Raw genomic sequence first — 6,472 nt, 5'->3', positions numbered from 1 at the left:
ACAGGGCGCGGTCCTCTCGCCATTACTTTTCAATCTGGCCATGATGAAACTCCCGGCTCAGTTGGCAATGGTCGAAGGCATCCAGCAAGCGCTGTACGCCGACGACATAACCATCTGGGCCAAACACGGATCGGCTGGAGACATTGAGGCTAAGCAAGCGGCGCAGATCGTAGACGCTTACGCCCGCCGCTGCGGCCTTCAATGCTCACCGTACAAATCCGAATTTGTGCACATTCGCCCGTCGCCTAAGTGCACCACAAAAATGGAACTATCCCTGGCCAGCGGTCCAATACCCGAACACGATGAGATTAGAGTACTTGGTCTCCTTATCCACAAACATCGACGGGCTGATACAACACTAGCAAAACTGCGCAAGGTGGGGGACCAGGTGGGCCGGATGGTGCGCCGGGTTTCCAACAAACGCGGGGGGTTACGGTGCACAGACGCTTTGCGGCTGGCGCATGCATTCGTGACCAGTCGAGTACTCTACTCGACTCCTTACCTCCACCTGCGCAGATTTGATGAGAACGCTCTCGAAGTGATTCTCAGAAAGATGTACAGCGTGCCCTCGATCTCCCGATCAACACATCCAACCAGCGTCTTATGGGTCTGGGGATGATAAACACATTCGCGGAGCTCCGAGAGGCGCACTTGACTAATCAATACACAAAACTTTCAAAAACGCCGTCGGGACGCTGCCTGTTAGCCCGACTACACATCCACCACCCAACATTTACGGAAGAGTGCGTACGCATTCCTGAAATCTGGAGATACGCCCTGCACGTACGCCCTCTTCCGGCCAACATGACACGTGACGACCACAGTGGCAGGCGCCTTGCGCGGGCGGAGGCACTGGCCCGTCACTATGGGAACAAACTGCAGGAAGCTGCAGAAGACAGGCTTCAGTAGGAAGCATATCATGGCTTTTTTTGAGTGGGTGGAAGACTTCCTCAAATGAGAAAAGGAGTGGATGCTCCTGTTCCGGGCCAATATCACATGTGGACCCAACACGAACGATTCTCCGAGGCCACCATCCATGTTCTGAAAGACTTTCGGCTGAACAGGGCAGAGGCTTTCAATGCTGTTGCACTAGTGGATACAGGGGCTTTAATACGGGAGAAATACTTGGAGTCATCAGCTTGCATTTAAATGGCTGCTTTCTAGGATGCCATCGGGTGCTGCTGGCCCCATAAAACTAATTATCCACAAGCTTTATGCCATGCCCAGTGCCACGCACCAAAACACGATGTACGAGGTGACTGCAGACTTTGGAGTGTGCAACCGGGCAGCAAGCGCCTTTTGCAAGCACCCTGTGACTGAAGGATTCCAAACTCCATTTTCAGGCCGTATGCTGACACGGAGGAGAAGCTGCAGAGGACAGGCTTCAGTAGCAAGCATATCATGGCTTTTTTGAGTAGGTGGAGGACTTCTTCAAATGAGAAAAGAAGTTGATGCTCCTGTTCCGGGCCAAGATACCCACATGTGGACCCAACACGCACAATTCTTTGAGGCCACCATCCATGTCTTGGCTTTAGTGCGGGAGAAATACTTTGAGAGCCACATGCAACAGCCGCGTTGCCGGTCATCAGCTTGCATTTAAATGGCTGCTTTCCAGCATGCCATCAGGTGCTGCTGGCACCATGAAACTAATTGTTCACAAGCTTTATGCCATGCCCAGTGCCACGCACCAAGACATGGTGTACGAGGTGACCACAGAGTGTGCAACCGGGCAACAAAGTGCCTTTTGCAGGCATCTGGCTCTAGTGCTAGAGTCTTTTGGAGGACTGTTTCCTAATGCTCCCACCCTGGACACTGATGCCAGATATCACCTGGGCAAGTTGGCCCTGGGTGACCAGTGCCTGCCTCAAGGATTCTTCATGCCTTTTTTGGATGGACAGGAGCACCCAGAAGAACCCAATGAGGAAGGCCCAGCATCCGAAGCAAGTGGGCTGCATGAATATCCTCTGCCCTCAACATAAAGGTCGCTGCTACTTGATGTAAATGACTCAGATCAGCACCAACTTGTCCAGATACATATTTCCTGTAGCTCTTCCTCCTCATAGTTCCTTCCTTCCTCACCAAACAAATTCTTTAGCTGGTTGCACTTAGCATACTCATAGGAAGGGAACATATGTACAAGCACAATGCTGAATTTTCTGCTATACAATTAAAACCTCAATGATCTGAGTTGCATATTCAAGTACACAGCATTCCAACCATACGAAACATCAGCAAGAAACAATCTATGACCTAGTTTCGTCTCTAAGTGTTTGCCGACAAAATATCTGTATCTCAAGCGTGTGCACCTTCTACAGTCCGGTCTACGACCATGCCTTTGTTGCATTAGTATAAGAGATTTATTAAGAGATATTTGTTGCCACAGTGAAGTTTCATCTCAAACAAAAAGGACATAAATTCTCTTTATGCTGCTAATTTATCAGTGATCATAACATCGTGACAGCAATATGTGCATGGTCATAGGCAGCCACTGTAGCAAATGCAAAGTGTGCATGCTAATACGAAATAAAACCCAGCAAAGCAATCGGCATATCCCATAGCCGAATCTAGGCAACCAGTTTTGGAAACATCTTTTATCCAGGCTAAAGAGTAGTACCAGGGCTTTGAGTCTCAGCTGCAGTCTGCATGCCACGAATGAGCATAATCCAGCATACCTAGAAACCTTATAGGGCCTTGGGATTGAGCCGAGCCATGTGCCCAATGGAACACCACAGGGCTCATGCTGGCATTCAAGGCAACAGCATCAAATCCGGGTATGTTAGGCAGCCTTTTTTATGGCAATCCAGATATAATGATATGTTATAATGATCTTGTCTATTTGGATTTATCAATCGACAGATTTAGTTGGCCGTACGGAACGGGGATCCGTATCTAGGATCGATGCGAGTCGGGAGTGTGCATGCTCAGAACAAAACGTATCGCTGGGCCAGATCCTTGAGTACGTCCTTATCCGCAGCCAAACCGGCTCCTTGCCTTGTGCCAAAGGGGGCCGCAGCTGAGCGCAGAGCTGCAAACTCTGCCAGAGACATCTATGCTGCGCAGTACATCGCCAGAGCCTGCAGGTGACAGCACTGGTGCGGACTTAGTAGCTGAGTGTAAGTGCTCCGTCCCAGCAATGTATGACCATATTATACAACACAGTAGACTTGTTTATGAAGGTTACAGCCGCATGACCTTTGTACAAGCACCGGGAAGAAGCACACTGCAGTGGAACTCTTTAACACAATGCAACAGATGCTCCAAGACCACGAAATAAGCAGGCCATGCAGCAGGGGAGGCATGGATGAAGAACTGCCTGTGCCCACGGCAATATCAGCCAGCTCAACAGACCAGTCAAGAGCTAGTGTTGAAGAAACACGAAGCTATCCAGTGCAGAGTAGGTTTCCAAATGTAACAGTCAATGGCTGTGTTATTACTTAGTACTAGTGCAGTGCACTACATATGAGCAGAACCTAACAAACCAGTTTTCAGGTTTGTTAGGTTCTGCTCTACATACAAGCTCTGCACAATTGGCTGCTGCCTCTCAGCAATTTTATTCATGGAAACCAAAGACACCAGGAGGAATCATTTTATCAGACTACTTGGTTTGGTATGCCGTTTGGGAGTAAAGCTCACAAATAGAAAATAGAGACAAAACAGAACACTCATTGGACACAGTATTGGTTATGAGCAGTGTCACAGACACGCCTTTTGTTCCGCACGAAACATAGTGAGCGATCGTGCACAAGCCCATTCTGTATGGCCAACTAAATCTCTTTAATATTGTTGGGTGAGCTGCACTGTACTACCTGCTGTTTTCTCAGGGGTAAGGCGTGCACAATGTCAAAGCAAGGATACATCTGGGAGTATTTGTCACCAAATAAATAATGCACCATGCTCAGAATTTAACTTCAGCACAACAGATGATTTTTATCGACTCAATTGCACCATCTGACTACACGACAAGCACAGCTATTGTGCTCCTCAACGCGACGAAGGCTCGAGCAGTACAAATAGCTGTGCTGCTGCATAACTCCCAGACAGAGGAGTGTTACAGCCTAGCATTCCACCTGCTCAAGGAACACTATGTTCCATGCTTCAGAAGGAAACAGGGAAACTAGATAGCGTGTTACATGTTCGGTGACGATAGCAGGTAATTAGTACCATTCTCCTTACAAAGCCAACAATATAAATAACATTCTGGCATGGCAAGTTTTCAAAAAGGAGTCTGGAATAGATTCATATAATATAATCTAAGGTTACGGTATCTGTGTCCGGTAGTAAGGGCAGGCACTAAAAGTACCCACCTCGTGTGGTTTGATGGGCCCCCACCAGAACCCAGATGACCGTAATGAAGGCTATGTAATTTAAGTATGTGATGAATTTTGTAATCCTGCACATAAGTTTGTATATTTAGACTGATTTCATTTACTAATCTAATTAACCATGCACATCATCGATTTGTCTTGTGACAGTACTGCCAGACGAACCGGTTGATGTGTGTCTGGTGCCGGCGGATTTAACTGGTGACAAAGGGTGATGAGCTCTTGATGTCAGTTTTACCCTTCTGTTACTGTGGGAAATGTGGTAAAGTTTGCAAGTTTTCAACAGGTATGGTAAGTGGGTTGACTTTTATGCCCCTGCCTCGGGCTACAAGGTTGCCACAGATGTCGAACACAACAGACCATCTGGTGATCTATAATGCACATTGACATCATAGAGCATATGGGAATTTCTCGCCTTACATACAAAAATACCACTTAGTGACCCAAATACGAATCTCACAACAGGCAGCTCCATTTGGTAGACATACCGTTTTCTCTCAAAGGCTTCTGTGCCTCTCGACATCTTGGTTTCCCATGAGATTGCTGCTGTCAGCCCAACTTGATGCAGTGAGCCAAGAGGAGGACGTATCCTGCGTCCCTGTCTTGTAAAGAATGAGCAAACTTGATGTGGCCTTTCTCAAGGCAGTAACTCAGTTGGCAGTGATTACTAACGGAAGCAAGGAGGCAGACAAACATATCAGTGACATTGTGAATAATGTGACTAAACTAGAAATGCTTTTGAATCTACGCACGAGGTAGAGGGGTTGAAAGGTCAGCTCCAAGGACATGGGGAATGAGCAACCCAGGAAAGGTGTCGTGTCAAGCTGAACGGCTCACGGAGTGAGGCCGTAGAAAAAGGAGTGCAACAGGGTCCTCGCCCTGCTCAAGGCACTGAGAACCGACCAAGGGCTCAAAGTGAGGCGATCGTCATTTAATCAAAGGATTTGAATTCAAACAATGTCGGCAAACTCATTCAGCAAAACATTGCTCCCTATGCCCTGGAACTCAAGGATGTGACAATGAGACCAGGTCAAGCCGGTGTGGTTATCACATCGGGATGTAAGCCCTTTTCCAAGTTACAGCCGCACTCCATGTGGTACAGGTAGCAACCACCTACCGTATTTACACAATTGTAAGTCGACCTGTTTTTTTCAAATTTCAAAATCCGAAGTTGGGGGGTCGACTTAGAATCGTATGCATTGCCAATAAAAGTATGAAAAATGATATATCGCGGACGCTACGGCGGGGTTACAAGTTTGTGTTTACTACACGACTGTAGGCGTTGCATTCAGCAATTCCGCACGCTTCTATAACAGGCTTTTTCATTTTCTTTTTAACTTTCACTCCACGCACCACGTTCATAAATCCCCCCTCCCCCCAATCTATATCGTAACGTATGCCGCACTCACGGGAGTATCGATAGTTGATGGAAGGGCCTCTGTTCCAATAAGCGGAGGCTGCGGCGGCTCTTCCGGGAGTGTCGATGGTTGACGAAAGAGCCGGCTGACCACGTGGTGTTGAACGAATTGGGCATCGTTCCTTGTTCTTTGCTTCTTTGTATTTCTGAATTCATTGCCGGCCACAGGCTGCATCGTCATGAGTTCTCTTGCTCCGAAAAGCATGCGGCGCTCTTTCACGGCAGCTTTCAAGAGGATGGTGATTCTTTATGCAGAAGAGACTAACAACTGTGCGGCAGGCAGAAAATTCGACGTATCTGAACGAGTAGTGCGGGAGTGGCGACGGCAGAAAGACAAGATTTTCAGCTGCGATGCTAAGCGAAGAGGTTTCCGCGGGCCGAAGTCGGGACGTGTTCCGGAGCTGGAGACCAAGCTTGCGGCTTATGTTACTGAGATACGGGATCGGTCCCTTCCAGTGACATGCGAAATGGTCATGCAGCAAGCCCGTGTATTCGCTGCGGAAGCAGGGATTCCGAGGACCAACTTCAAAGCCAGCAGGGCATGGGCATCGAAATTCATGAAGAGGGCTGGCTTTTCTCTTCGTCGTCGTACGAGCGTGTGCCAGAAGCTGCCTGCCGCATACGAAGAGAAAAGAAAGAGAGAAAGACAGTACTTGCTCAGCCAGATTGGCAATTCTGATCAAATCCCCGTATACTTTGATATGACGAACAACACGACGCTAAACACGAAGGG

This window comes from Amblyomma maculatum, chromosome 4, assembly GCF_055883805.1.
Source record: "Amblyomma maculatum isolate TAMU_Amacu chromosome 4, ASM5588380v1, whole genome shotgun sequence".
Lineage (NCBI taxonomy): Eukaryota > Metazoa > Arthropoda > Arachnida > Ixodida > Ixodidae > Amblyomma > Amblyomma maculatum.
The sequence above is the reverse complement of the archived record's forward strand: the minus strand, read 5'-3'. Positions refer to the sequence as shown.